Genomic DNA, 14,893 nt, shown 5'->3' on the forward strand with positions numbered 1-14,893 from the left:
AACAAGAAAATTCTGGAGGAACATTTCCAATTTTATTTTCAATTCTTTCCTCTCTAAAAATATTGCTGTTTTGCTTCTTCTTTCTTTCTTTTCTTTTTGATTTCTCAAATCGTAAACATTTAGAGGTTTGAAAATTTCCAAGAGTTGCACAGTTGGTTGGAAAACTGGAGAAAACTTGTGCAATTTCCCCCCTATACTTATATGTTAGAAACTCAGTCAAGGTCTTCTCTGTTATTGTTACACATTGCAGACAAGTGTGCTTGACAGACATCTTAACAGCCTGTTGCCAACCCTTGCAGTTTTGGGTGGCCTAAGTGAGGCTATGGGACTATAGCTAAGCAAAAAGCCTGACACCTTCTTGAAGCTCTGAGTAGCTGCCCTACAAATCTCATAAGCTTTACAAAGGTCATGTCAACAGGTTTCATAGATTTCATAGACATTAGGGCTGGAAGGGACCTCGGAAGATCATCGAGTCCAGCGCCCCACCCAAAAGGCAGGAAGTCGGCTGGGGTCATAGGATCCCAGCAAGATAAGCATCCAATTTTCTCTTGAAGGTGTTCAATGTAGGTGCTTGAACCACCTCCGATGGCAGACTGTTCCAGACCTTGGGGGCTTGGACAGTAAAGAAATTCTTCCTTATGTCCAGCCTGAAACGGTCTTGTAGTAGTTTATGACCATTTGACCTCGTCATCCCTTGGGGCGCTCTGGTGAACAAACGCTCCCCCAGATACTGGTGGTCACCCCTGATAAACTTATAGGTGGCCATCAGATCATCCCTGAGCCTACGCTTTTCCAGACTAGAGAGCCCCATGGCTCTCAGCCTGTCGTTGTAAGGTCTGTTTTCCTGACCTCTGATATGCACGTGGCTCTTCTCTGGACTCCCTCAAGCTTCTCCACATCCTTTTTTGAATTGTGGAGCCCAAAACTGGATGCAGTACTCCAGCTGCAGCCTCCCCAAGGCTGAGTACAAGGAGAGAATGAAGTCCTGGGATTTGCTTGAGAAGCATCTATGGATGCAAGCCAGCGTTTTGGTCACTTTACTAGCTGCAGCATCGCATTGCAGGCTCATGTTCATTTTGTAGTCAATGATGACCCCCAAATCTCTTTCTTCCGTAGTGCTAGCCAGTGTAGCACTGCTGAGCCTATAAGGATGCTGCAGGTTTTTCTTCCCAAGGCGGAGAACCTTGCATTTTTCAGTGTTAAACACCATCAGGTTCTCGTCCGCCCATTTGCTGAGCCTGTCCAGGTATGGATGCTTTGCCCCAAAGTTTGGTGTTATCGGCAAACTTGGCCAGTCTGCTTCTGATATCAATGTCCACATCATTAATGAAGATGTTGAACAGTACGGGTCCAAGGACAGAGCCTTGGGGGACCCCACTGGTCAGAGGACACCATGATGAGTGACTTCCATCTATTACTACCCTCTGGGTCCGACCACGGAGCCAATTTTCCTGCCAGTGGATCATGGTGGACCCAAGGCCACAATTGGTCAGTTTGGCCAAGAGGTGATCATGGGATACCAGATCAAAGGCTTTTTTGAAGTCAAGATATATGACATCAATCTCTTCTCCCTTGTTCAGGTGATAGATCACCTGGTCATAGAAGGAAATGAGATTGGTCAAGCAAGACCTACCTGCAACAAACCCATGCTGGGTATCCCTCAGGATGTTGGCATCAGCCAGTCCATTAAGGATGGCTTCTTTAATAAACTTTTCTAAGATCTTCCCCGGGAAGTTTGTGAAATCAAGCAACATTCCACTGTAAGCAAATGGCAAATTTGCCAATTTAAAAAGAGCAAAAGAAAAGCCTAGGTCTAAGAAGCAATTATTAAATGGGCTATTAGTCAACAACCAAAGATTCATATGAGTGTTTCAATATGTAAATTCATGAACAGTAAGTACTGAGCTGTGTATTTCTATAGAACATGTATTGTAACTGTTAGCCTGTATTACCATATATTTTTGTAGCTGAATTCCTCAAAGATAAGGGAGATAGAGAAAGAAGCAGCTTTATTATTGTAACCAGGAAGTTAGTGATGAGTAAGAAAAGCAAGAAAATGACAAGAAGATATTTCAGACCAGTGAAAAAAAAGGATAGGAAAGTCTTACTGGTGTGAATTGGTTTTTGGGGTGGGGGCAGAAAAACAAAGATTTTTAAAATGAATAATCTGAAAATGTTTGTTAGAGTTAACAAAACCCTCAGCCTGAAGAAGGGTGTGTGCACCCAAAAGCTTGCAAAGAAAGATTTTTTTTTCTATTTTCTAGTTGTCTAATAAAAGGGATCACTTCTGAACCAAGAGTTTTAGAGTTTTGTATTCTTCTCTTGTTAGTTAACTGTATATATACATGGGACGTGGGAGAACACAGTGCACCGGCAAGAACCTGTGCTTCAGTGCAAACAATAAAAGGCTGGGCTGCAAACCTGTCTCCTGCCTCTTTTATCAGTAATACATTTCTAATTCAAGTAACAGGTATGAGTCACCTCTTAACTTGATTGTATACCATTGTGATACCATCAAAGGCATAACTAGCAAATTTTTCCCCCTGGGCAAAACCCTGATGAAAAGAGTGTGTGTTGGGGGTGGAGGAGAGTGCTGCCGAGGGCCATGGCAGTGAGGTAGATAGGTTTGAGGATACCACTGGAGAGTAGGGTTTTTTACAAACAAAATCCTCACTATAAAGTACTACATAGTAGTTTTCACGACTTTCATATCTAGTGAAAATCAACTGATCCTGTATTATAAAGCATTGGAATCGACCAGTAGAGCTGTGTGAAACTTCAGTAACTGAAGTAATTTGGCCTGATTCAGCAGCTGAATCTCCGAATCGGAATCAAATCAGGAGACTCATTAATCTCCCTAAATTGAATTAGAAACCTCCAAATCGATTCAGAGATTCAGGCGTAGACTGTACAGGCAGGCATTAGGCAGTGCTGGCGGGAGCAGCTGGGGGAGTAGCCGGAAGACCCCTGGCTTGAGCTGGCAGCCCCAGGAAAAGGTGTGGCCCATCCAGCTGCTCCCCCGACACAGTGAGACAGGCAGTGCTGGCAGCCCCAGGAGAAGCCGTGGGGAATGATCAGGGAGCTGGGGGCGAATGACTGGGATTGAACCAGGAACTGGGGAATTGAACCAGGAGCTGGAGGCAATGATCAGGACCTGAGGGAATGAATGGGGGCTTCCCCTCAGCTCCCAGTTCAATCCTTCAGCTCCCCAATCATTCCCCCCATCCACTGTGGCTTCTGCAGGGGCTGCCAGCACTGCCTGCCTCACCCATGCCGAGGGCAGCCAGTGGAGCAGCCGGATGAGCATGGGTTCTCCCAGGGCTGCCAGTTCAAGCTCATCTGGCTGCTCCCCCATCTGCTCCCGCCGGCACTGCCTGCCTATATAGTCTATGGCCAAATAAGATTTGGTGCTGAATATCTTCAGATTCAGTCGAATCAAACCAGGACAGTGATTCAAATAACTGAATCGAATTACTGTCCCTCCAATTTGCCGAATCCAAATTCAAAGCGAATACTTTCTGCTTTGCACAGGCCTACTGACCAGTATAGTTGTCAATTATGAAAGAAAAATGACAGAATACTCCCTATTCATGACAGAAATGATTAGGAGGTAGTATAATATCATGTGCACAGAAAGCTAAGTGTCACACTAGTTCATCTTGAGAAAATGAAAACAGGCAACATGAACAGTTTTACTTTCTTCTTCACTGCTTTTTCAGGACTGTATTATTCTCCCAGCAGCTTTGGGTCTCTGATCCTTGTTATGTCTTTGTTTGCTGCACTGCTGTAAGATCCTTTGGGGCTTCATAACCTTCTGTGCCCTCTACCTGTTGTTTAATACAAAACCTAAATATGGAAGCTAAGCTAATGTAAGGGCCATTACACATAACAACAGTATGCAAAACGTTTAAGCTCTACAGGAGCAAAGCTACCCTGAAATCCCCACTGGGAGTTTTGCCATTGACTTCAATGAGAGACCAAAATATCAAATTGTGTTTCACATGTTAAGACCCTTCCAGTCTAGTGAGGTTTTGCAAACAAGTTGTTGGTCATGGCCAGCTTAAAATGCTGAATTTCCCATGGCTGTGCCAGTTCATCCTTTGCAACAAAAATATTTACATAGCTTTATAGAAATCAATTGCTCAGGGCAAACTAAATCCGTGTTTGCTTCCCCCTTTGCTGTTTAATTACATTTCACATTATGTTTTCACTTAGAAAATGCCATGTGTCCTAAAATAGCCACCCCAACGCCCAGCTCATGTAAATTTTAGAACTAAGATTTATGAAATCATATTGTCCAGGTGTTTTATTATATTATCTCAAAATTGCATTGTTTTCCAGTGTAGATTATCTCTTTATTCCTACTTTATTCTATTATGTTTGGATATGAAAAATAACACTAGATTCTCCAAATCAGGTCATTGGGCAGCATTGGCTGATGTGTTGCTTTCATACATTTTTATGATGTTCCTATAGTAAACATAATTTAATAAAGCCAAAACACACTAAATAAATAATTGCATCTAGAAAAGCAATAAAACCAAATAAAATTAGTACTTTCATAAGTGGAAAAGGTACTTCAATTACTGCTACAAGCAACAGCACACCATAAAATGTGTAGAATAATTTCCCTTATGCATATTTCTAGTATGTAATAATTTGATTGAAAATATGAGGAAACACACAGGAGGTTCAAAAATGTGAAGGGTATACAGTTTTCAGCAAAGGATGCGTAATAATAGTGCATAGAAGCCAACACTCTTTTAAAGTACCTATGGTAGCTAGCTTTTTGTTTCAGCCCCTCTTCTGTATTTCATTTCATCATCTATGTGTTTAATTACATTTTGGATTTTTTATCTGAAAGCAAGTATTCAGGCAGGCAGGGGAAAAAAACGAATTCTGCCACCATTTCTCTCATTTGGTTTTGATAGTATTTTGGCAAAGTAAGACCTGGAATCATGCCACCATCTTGTTCCAGGAACAAAAGTACTACCTCAGTACCAAACATCCACACTAGCAGGAGTGTTCCTGGGAATGAGATGAGGAGAGAAATGAATGACTACCATTCAATTCTCTGTTTCCAGTGGTGCATGGTTGTCTTAGCTACCACTGTATGAGGTCACTGGGAGTCTGACAGATACAGTATGCTTCTGTACCTATTTAGGAAAACTAGAAGTTATTTGAAAATGGTGTCAGCAATTATTTTTTCAGAATCTAAATGAGAATTCAAAGTGAAATTTCTAGGTTTAGGGCATTCGTTTTGGTAATTATTATTTTCTCAGGCTTCATGATCGATCCAGTGTAACATACTTCACAGAATCACAGAACTAGGAAGACCCATCCTTTATCTTGGCCAATCCAAGGTAATAAGTCTCCTTCAGTGTCCTCTCCTGTGTAATTTTATGTTAGTGTAGTGTCGCTGGTAGGTGATGTAAGGCTTCAGCCCCTTTCTGGTCGCTGCCTTGTTCCCCAGCGATGTCAAGGTGAGACCACACCCTGAGGCCACCTAGATGTTTTTGGCACTGCCCCTACTCGCCTGCCACATCTTCGATGTTGATTGATGGGGAGGCAGTTCCCTGTCAGTGGTCCCAAAAGGGGTCTTGACCCTGGTCTTTCTTCAAGGGGCTCCAAACCTCCCTTTTACCCCACCCTTATGACATCCACTGCCTGGGAAGACACTGCTCCCTGTAGTCTTCCCAGGGATGATCTCTTCTCATCCACGTTACCTGCCTTGATCGGGGTTAGACCTTTCCAGTCATCAATCTCTCCCAAATCGATCCCTGGTCTTCGGATCAACTTTCAGGCAACTAAACCTGCCCTGGCGTGGGGTAACTGTAACTCAGGAAAATTCTTAACTAAAAAAAAGGTGTTTGGCGTCTGCTGACAGGCACCTGGGATTCTGGCTCCCAGGACCCCTATGTTCCTTGGGACGGGAGAAGGAATCCATCCATTTCTCTGTGTATTTTTCCCAGGGCCCAGATGACTAGGAACTGATCACTCCTGATCCCACCACCTGGTGGTACTTGTTGCTTCCTCGTAGGGCTCCGAAGCAGCCGCCACCTGCTCTTCCCTCTTCACCGGGCTACCCGCATGGTTTTGCTGTCACTCGCTGCCCCTTCCTGCCACTGTACCTGAGCTCTCCGGTGCAGCTGTGGCTTTGCCCCTGGTTGTGAGGATGAACTGCTTCTCCCTGCCGTGGCCCTCTGGAGATCTTTGGCTCCCAGAGCCTGGACTCCCTGTTCCTGCAGCTGGGCTTCCTTGGCTGACCCTGGAGCTTCGCTTCCCATGATCGGCTCTACCTCCCCCCAGCTCTCCCACCTGTGTTTCCTGGCCGGTGTGCTGCTCCTCTCCTCCCGGGCAGCTGATTAACTGATTATCAGTTTATCAGTTAATCTGATTAAGCTGATTAACTCTCCCCAGCCGCCCTTTGAGCAGCCTGCGCTTCTCTGAGGCCCTGCCCCTGGGGCTCACCGATCCACAAGCTCGGGCAGCTGAGGAACTGCGTTTCCCCACAGCTGCCGCTTGTCTCCTTCCCTATAGTACCAGGGCTCATTGGGAGGGGTCCTGGGACATGTTTGGGGGGGGGGGCTTTTACCTCTCCTTTCACATGTAGTGATGGGCTTTCTTGGGGGAACTGTTCCTCATTGCTTGTTACTAACAATATTTCTCTTAACAATCTGCCTGCCAAACTTGTCATTTGAGGTGTTGAAGAACACCTGATAGGTTTGGACTTTTAAATTTTCAAACTATTAGATTTTTGTTTCACAATTATCAAGGAGATCAGGACTCTTAGCTTAACTGCAAAACTTCTAGCACATCTCAAAAGTATTTACTATGAGCTCTTTCATGTATGGAGTGGACAGGTCTTGAACCTTCAATCAAAACATCTTTATCCAGTATTAAATACATATAAAAAACATGCAAATCAAATCTTAAAATTTTAAAGTCTGCCAAAATATCTCACATATTGCTTTCTAATAGTTCAAGTTTCACTCTCTTGGTTCTTATGATCTTACAATTGCATTAGCTCTCAAGTAATCTGAGTCTTCCAAAATGAAATGAATGTATATTTCTAGTTTTTTAGCCAAGAAGATTTCTTTAAAAAAGCTGTTCAAGTGTTCCTGATTCAAGCATAAAGAGGAAAAACAGGCTTCAGCCCAATTTAGTTCATTTGCAGTCCATCACTTTCAAAAGACAAAGAAGTTTCAGCAGCTGTTGCATCAGCTATAGACAAAAAAAATTGTCTAAATATGTGGCGGTCATGAGGGTTTATGAATGTAACAACATATGAATAGAAAGTTGCGTTGACTTGCTACACTGAACTGTCATCTCTTTATTATCTGGACTTAAATATGTGCCCCAAAAATGTTCCTCTGGGAGTTTCATAAATATCTTATTTACTCCAAAAACAGTTAAGAGTGATATTCTGCATTCACCGGCTGTAGTCATGCTGGCTGAGTATATAAGTAGGAGAGAGGGAAAGGAGCAGTGTCAAGTTAAGTATTTATTACCAAAGCTAGCTTGCCAGCACATGGCAAAGTGGCACATGAGGGGTGACTGCAGTGTTGTTGCATGTGAATTGCTTCTCCAGAAAGAAAACTTAAAATACACCATTAGGGGTAGTATAGAGGCAGAAGCTGGTGATATTATTGGTTTGATCCAGTCTACAATTTATACATTCCAAGCTTTCCCTCTAGCATTAACTCTGTTTAAGTTGAATTTAACTGTGTTTCTCCATGTGACTAAGTTTTGCAGCTATGCCCAGATGCCCTGAATTACCTTCTTCTTAGTGAGTTTTTCCAGAACTTCCACTCTCTCAGTCATTTCTCTTTTGCACACACAAAACAGAAATCTTGGGTCCTTTCCATTTCATATTTGAGTAACTTCCTGTTTTGTCCTCATGCTCTGTAACAGCTCCACAGGAAAAGTGCTGATATTATCCAGATGGCACAACTTAGGAGCATTTAAATAACTCACGCCACATCCCAAATATTTACAGGACCAGAAAAAGACTTGGCAAGAATCTCCAGACCAATTTGAACAGGTCCAGATATTTGTTTCTCTCTGCATATAGGTACAAAAGAAAGAAACAGTACAAGTAGCCAAATCTATAACACAAGACACTAGAAGTGATGGGCACCATTAATCCCTTTCTGAGGCCACATCTACACAAGATGCTGACTGCACAGTTGTTACTTACTGTGCAGTCATTTAGTACTTGTATAAACAAAAACTCAGTGAAGTACTACATAACTGCCCAGTAACCAGAATTACTGTGCAGTCAGGATGAGGAACAGCTTCTTGGTGATGATGACTGCACAGTAGCTCATGACTACTGTGCAGTAGCATCACGTCATGCTTCCTGCCACATGATGCTACTGCACAGTAGTCATGGGTTCCTGTACCATCAGCGTCTCATGTAGGCCTGAGTATATTTCTTTACATAAGCATTGTGCTGTAAAAGCCAAGACAACAGAGTAACGGGCATGCATGACAACTGCCATATAGGCCAGTGGCAGTGGTTTGACAGGGATCGTACACAGGTGAAAGCAGGAGATACCAAAGCTTGAGCTGAAAAGTTGGCATGTGTGGTAGGCAAATGCAACAACTCCCTTGTCAATAGGGTACTGAGGGAGGATATGTCTTGCACTGACCAGTGAATGAGTTGCACAGACACTCATTGGCATGCCCCAGAGAATATAGCTGGAAATACAGTTTCTGCTCTGTAGCTTCTGCTTCTACATGTAAACCACAGGGCCTGAAAGTGGGCTTGGGTAGAGCAGTGCACAACTTAGGAGGAGGTCAGTGACTGTAGAACACCAGGTGGGGCTGTTCTGCTACAAGGAAAAGGTAGAGAAATTCTCCTGTAGTCCTGTTCTTCCAGACAGACAAGATGGAAGAGGAATGAAGTCACCATCAACAGTGTACTCACAGTGAAACAATGTGAAGTTCAGAAGCAGATATAATTGTACAGCCTGGAATCTACCTGCATGAGCCTCTACTTCAGGGGTGGGCAAAATGCGGCCCGTGGGCCGGATGTGACCTACCATTCTATTCGGCCCATGGAGCCCCTAAAATTTTGGACAATTACTATTTATCTGCCCCTGGCTGCCTGTCATGAGACCCTCAATGGCTTGCCAAAACTCAGTAAGCGGCCCTCCACCCGAAATAATTGCCCACCCCTGCTCTACTGCTTAAGTCGAGAAGCCCGGCTCTCTCAGCTGAGACTGTTGCAGGTTCCATAAACCTAACTGTAGACACGGCAGTACGAGAGGGGGAGAGAGTGTGTGGATTCCAATGACACTGCACTCTGGGTGGGATGTTCCAAACTATTCAATTCTGGTTTAACTTTGATAAAATTCACACTGACTTCACTGTGAGCCAGGTTAGTCAATGGTCACTGCTTTTAACACTCCTGCCTCTCTAGTCATACCCATTGGAAAATCAACTCAACAGAATTTTATATGGGTCAGACTTCCATTGAGACTTTACAAAGAGCAGTAAACTATACAGCAGTAAACTATACCCCCTAAGACCTCACCTATATCAATTTATTAGGATGTGGATGACTCTTTTCTTTAGGCATCAATTTAAACCACATGTCTCAAGAGGCCAGAAAGGGAGGATTGTCAGCATTTTACCACCAGGTGTTTCACCAGGTTATAGCCAGCAAGTCAGTATTTCCCCTGGAAGAGAAAGGCTTCAAAAATTGCTTATCAAACACTTGCAAAATGTTAGCAATTATGAAAGATGCAGCTGGACCTATGAGTTGAATTAATCTTCAAAAATAAAAGCAAAATATAATTGCTGACTTATGTGAGCTCTGAAATGTCAAGGTTCAGTTTAATTACTACTGAAAGAGTTCAATAAATATTGCATTGCAATGTTGAGCATCACCCAAACATTTCATAATGAAACCATTGGCAGGAAAGTCTGTTTGCCCAGGGGAGAAAGACAGCTGCTTCCATATAATACTTGCCTCCTCCAAGATACTCACTTTTTATTCAACAAGGAAGTAGTTGCTAGAGCTAAATCCTACAGAGAGTGACTGTACACATGGTTATTGGCTCCACACAGGAGGTTTGCCCATCCCAAATTACAAGTTCACTCCCTACACATCAAAATGAATGTCTATTGTAAGTATCAATACAGTCCTATTCAGTGTGATGTGTACAAGTTATGTTTGCAGGCTGAACTCACCCCTAACATTATTCTACAGAAACAGTGAGTAACACTAGAGATAAGTTGGTCCACTGAGTTGGTCATTTCCTCTTAAGAAGGATATAGAATTGAAAAATATTGGAAAGGTAGAACTGCATAAGACCTATGGAAGTGCATTTAGCCCCACTCTCAACAGTCCCCTTGTGACCATTCCCACAGGTGCTTTCCAAAACCATTCTTTAAAACTTACAGTGAATGAAATCCTACAACCCCCTTAATTAGCTTGTTCCGAGGCTTCAATACGCCTACAGTGAGAATTTTTTTATTAATATGCCTAAATCTTCTTGGCCACAAATTAAGCTGGTTTCTTTCTGTCTTTTAGAGAGATCCAAAGGAAAAAACCCAAAATGATGAGATTTCTGTTGGACCCTACATTAGCAATGCGTAAAAGGTTCATATAACAAACCTCAAAATCACAAAGTCATTTGCTGTGCAGTTATATATATATATAGTCAGTTCTCAGCCTAGCTCCATCAAAAAGTCCATTGAGATTTCACATAGCTTCTGTTATGAGTAAAAGTGGCTTTACTTGTGGTCTTAGCATGAATTCAAGCATAGCAACAATTTTGAATGTTTTGTGCTCTGAGTTTGAACATGAACATGCAAGTGACATTTAGGAAGTCCAAAAGAAGTATACTTTTGCACTCCTCATATCCCATAATGATGGTTTCTTCACAGCTCTTAATACATCTTTGAGAAGAGACAAGCTAGAGGAGGATTATGTGGTCTGGCAAAGAGACAAATTGTGGGGTTTGAAAATAAATGTTTTCAAAATTATAGGTGGTCAAGTGAAAAAAATGATCAGTCTCTTTGTATATGTTCAGCTTTATATTATTTCTCTGGCAGTCATTAACATCTTTAGATATTGAGATTATACATCACAGTGAAGACTGCTATGCATCTGGGGGGAAATTACCTTCCAAAAACACAGAACACAGTCTTCCAACTCCTTATTATCTAAAAAGAGCTCATGTCTGATTGTTCACCTAGCCAAAAACTTCTAATCACCATATGTATGCACAACACATCTTTTCCTCAGAGGATGAGCCAAATTCATCCCTGATATAGCCCTGACTTGCAAATTAATAATGAAATTACTAACCTGGGTATAAAATTAATTGACCCATACTCCCTCCTACCTAGGTTAGTAATTGAAATAAAATCAACCTGAGAGGTATGTCACTTGACTGAAAAAAAATCACTGAACAAAGTGAAGGAATACAGTATATAAAGAGTGAATTGGTTCCTCTTCCTACAAGAGGTTGTAGCTGTAAAATGCTGGCTAAAGACGGTAGCTCATTAGAAGGTATTGAAAACTTCTTAATCACACAAGGACTTGAAAACCGTGAGCTAAAACTCTTGTATTTCACAAGCTTGTTTCCAAAACAGTAATTAGGTTGTACACAATTCAATGATACTTGAAACCCCTCATTACGTTATGGTGAGAACTACTAGAACATAATATTCATTTTCTCTGTGCAGCAGATCTGGAGCAGCTATGGTTACTTGTTTTTGTAGAACTGTTTTGCTGGAAGCTAAAGGTTGAAAGGTTGGGACTGTCCTTTTGAAAGAAGTGCTTGCAAGCGCCAGCCTCATTGATTAATTGGTTTTCAGACAATAGACCAGTGATTCTTTACCTGTGCTGTGAGATCCTTTTAAGAGGGGGGTAGGGTGTGAGGAGGCAAACACATAGTTTCATAGTTTTGGGGCTGGAAGAGACCTTACAGATCATCGGGTCCAAAGATCGCCAGGGTGGGTGACTGTACCACATCTGAGAGGAGCCTGTTCCACACCCTCAGTAGTCAACTTGTAAAGTTTTTTCTTTACATGCTTGTCCCTCCCTCTCTCCTCCTCTCCTCTGCCTTCCTCAGCTTCCCAAACACACACTGCCCAGCCCCTATGCAAGGAGGAAAGCACTGTAATAAATTAGTTTCAGAAATGAGATATCATTCAATTCACAGAAGTTACAGAGGAAAAGGGCTCGACCTTAGGCATATTGTGTAGCACTACGCAGTTTCCCAAAGTTGTGCAAGGAATTTGGATGTTCAGTTTCCATTAACCTTTTTGAGAACTTGGAATCCTGATCTTCTGGGTCAGGGGTTGACAACTTGTGGTCCTGGATTGGATCTGGAGTACCAAGTGATCAGATCTGCCCTACAAAGCCCAGATATCTACAATGATTTGGCTGTGGGGGACTTTCGCAGCAGTTCTACAGGAGGCACTGTGGGGAGCAGTGGCAAGGGAGGGAAAGGAGTGGCAGCAGCAGCACTGTGGCAGCAGAGTAAGCACTGTTAAGTGATGTTGGCCAGGACAGAAACCACAAACCACCATCAGAACTAGCTCTTAAAGTCTTCTACCACTCCAAAAGGTTACTAATGAATGCCTGTTCTACATGGTTTTGCAAATCTCTGACTACAAGTATTTGTTATATGAGCATGTTCTGGTAAAGGAACGTCATGTCAGCTTTTGGGAGTGCTCCCAGAGCCAAAATGACTTCCTAAGCCTTACCTTGGAAATTCATAGCATTTGATCCCTCCCCTTTTTCCAGGAGTTGTTACATCATCAGCCAAGTCCAATCAGCCAACCATATGGCTCAAGCCAATCAATGCCCCCCAGACCACCCATCAAACTGTAATAAATAAAGGTATTGATATTTATAATGTGATAAACATACCTGCTAGGATGCTTCTAGAGGGCCAGTTAGCTAACTGAATGGACCAGTTAGCTAACTGAAACTACTGGACTTAACTCCTGGGGAATTTTAACTGCCCATGCTAGACAACAAGTACAACCAAAATCATGCTGAATCTCTTTGTTACCATTACTGGGGAACAAATTTAGAAGATAGGTCTTGTGGCAAAGTTTGCTACCAGTGACTTGAATCCAGCTCTGTTAGGGAAAGGAAAGTTCCCAGACAATGGCAGTAGGATGGCCCAGATTTTTGGAAATCTAATCCTGAGGCATTAAGAAATCATATAATTAAATGGGTAGCACTTACATGCTACTCTGCATTACATTTCTAAAACACTTGATTACCAAGATCTAAGGCAATTATTTGCGAGAAAAAATGTATTTGACCAACTCTGAGGTAGACAGTAGGTTATGCAAGTTATGCAAAGCCACACATACTCCTAAAGTGTCAGAGAATCATAGAGAAGTAAGGCTGCAAGAGATCTCCAGAGGTCATCTAGTCAACCCCACTGCCTGAGGAAGTATTATCTCCATGTAAAACAATACATCCTATACACTCCATAATACATCTCCAGCCTATAGACTCCATAATATAAACTCTGTACAAGACTACCATCAAGAGACAGTCATGTGGGACCTTGTTAAAAACCTTGCTGAAGTCCAGATATACCATAACCACAACATTCCCTTTATCCAACCAAGTAGTTACATTGTCAAAGAAGCAGATCAAGTTAGTTTGATGTGATTTGTTTTTCATAAATCCACGCTGGCTTCTTGTGATCAAACTTTACTTCTCCAGATGCTTGCAAATGTCCTTCCTTAGGTTGTGTTCCAGTAACTTCCCAGATATTGAGGTGAGGCTAACCAATCTGTAATTCCCCAGGACCTCTGTTTTTGGCCAAGATATTTTAGAATCTCTTTTTGTTGTCCTTAACCTTTTTTGCTAGATGCAACACTTTCTTTATCTTTGCCTTCTTGATTTTGCCCCTGCAGGTTCTTGCTATTTCCTGGCACGCTTCTTTTGTGACCTGCTCATTCTTTCACTGCCGGTATGCTTTCCTTTTGCATTTGAAGTATTTTAGAAGCTCCTTGTACTTTGGTTTCTTGCCATTCTTCTTGTGCTTCCATCATGTTGAACAGTTTCTTGTTGGAGCTCTGATACTGTGCCCTCTAGAAGCTTCCAGCCCTCCTGGGTACCTTTATCCCTCAGTCTACCTTCCTATGGCACCATGCCTACTAACTGTTTTGAGTTGGATGAAATCCATCTTCTTGAAATCTAGCATTGTCATTTTGCTGACCTCATGCTTTCCCTGTCTCAGGATCTGTAAGTCTATAGTATCATGATCATTTCCTCCCAAGTTATGTATCATTTTTGCTCCTGCACCAGTGCTTCCCTGTTGGCCAGGACAAGAGCCAAGACAGATGATTGCCTAGTTGTGGCCTTCAATTTCTGGAACAGAAAGTTGTCTTCCATACAAGTTAGGAACCGACTTGACACTCGGTGTATGGGCGCATTGTTTTTCTAGCAAAAAGTCTGGAAAATCAAAGTCTCACATCAGTACCACCCCATAGCTTTTTAAGAGATTCATCCTCCTCCTCCTCTTCCTGATTTGGTGGTCTATAATAAGTCCCCACCATTATATCAGTGGTATCTTTTACCTTCTTCACCCAAGTGCATTCTGCTTTGCTGTCTTCTTCCTCCTAAATGGGGAAACAAGGATATGTATTCCTGACATGCAAGGCAACTTCACCACCTTTTCTCCCAACCCCGTCCTTCTGAAACGGAGCGTAACCCTCAGTGTTCACATTCCAGTCATAAGAGCTGTCCCACCAAGTCTCTGTGAAGCCAATCAGATCATAGTTCTTTCCACAGGCTGCAGGTTCCAACTCATCTTGTTTATTCTCCATAGTTATTACATTTGTCTACATGCATTGGACATATTTTGCATTTTGATTTACTTCGCTCCCTTTTATGCCACTT

At 42.4% G+C, this 14,893-nt stretch overlaps 1 protein-coding gene across 3 annotated transcripts in view; it reads right to left on the minus strand.

Moving 5' to 3' along the window:
- Window positions 1-14,893, minus strand: part of VSTM4 (V-set and transmembrane domain containing 4) — a 129,182-nt gene that overhangs the window by 19,640 nt on the left and 94,649 nt on the right. The gene's annotated exons all lie outside the window — the stretch shown is intronic.

Source organism: Crocodylus siamensis, chromosome 7, assembly GCF_052110815.1.
Source record: "Crocodylus siamensis isolate JL-2025a chromosome 7, ASM5211081v1, whole genome shotgun sequence".
Lineage (NCBI taxonomy): Eukaryota > Metazoa > Chordata > Crocodylia > Crocodylidae > Crocodylus > Crocodylus siamensis.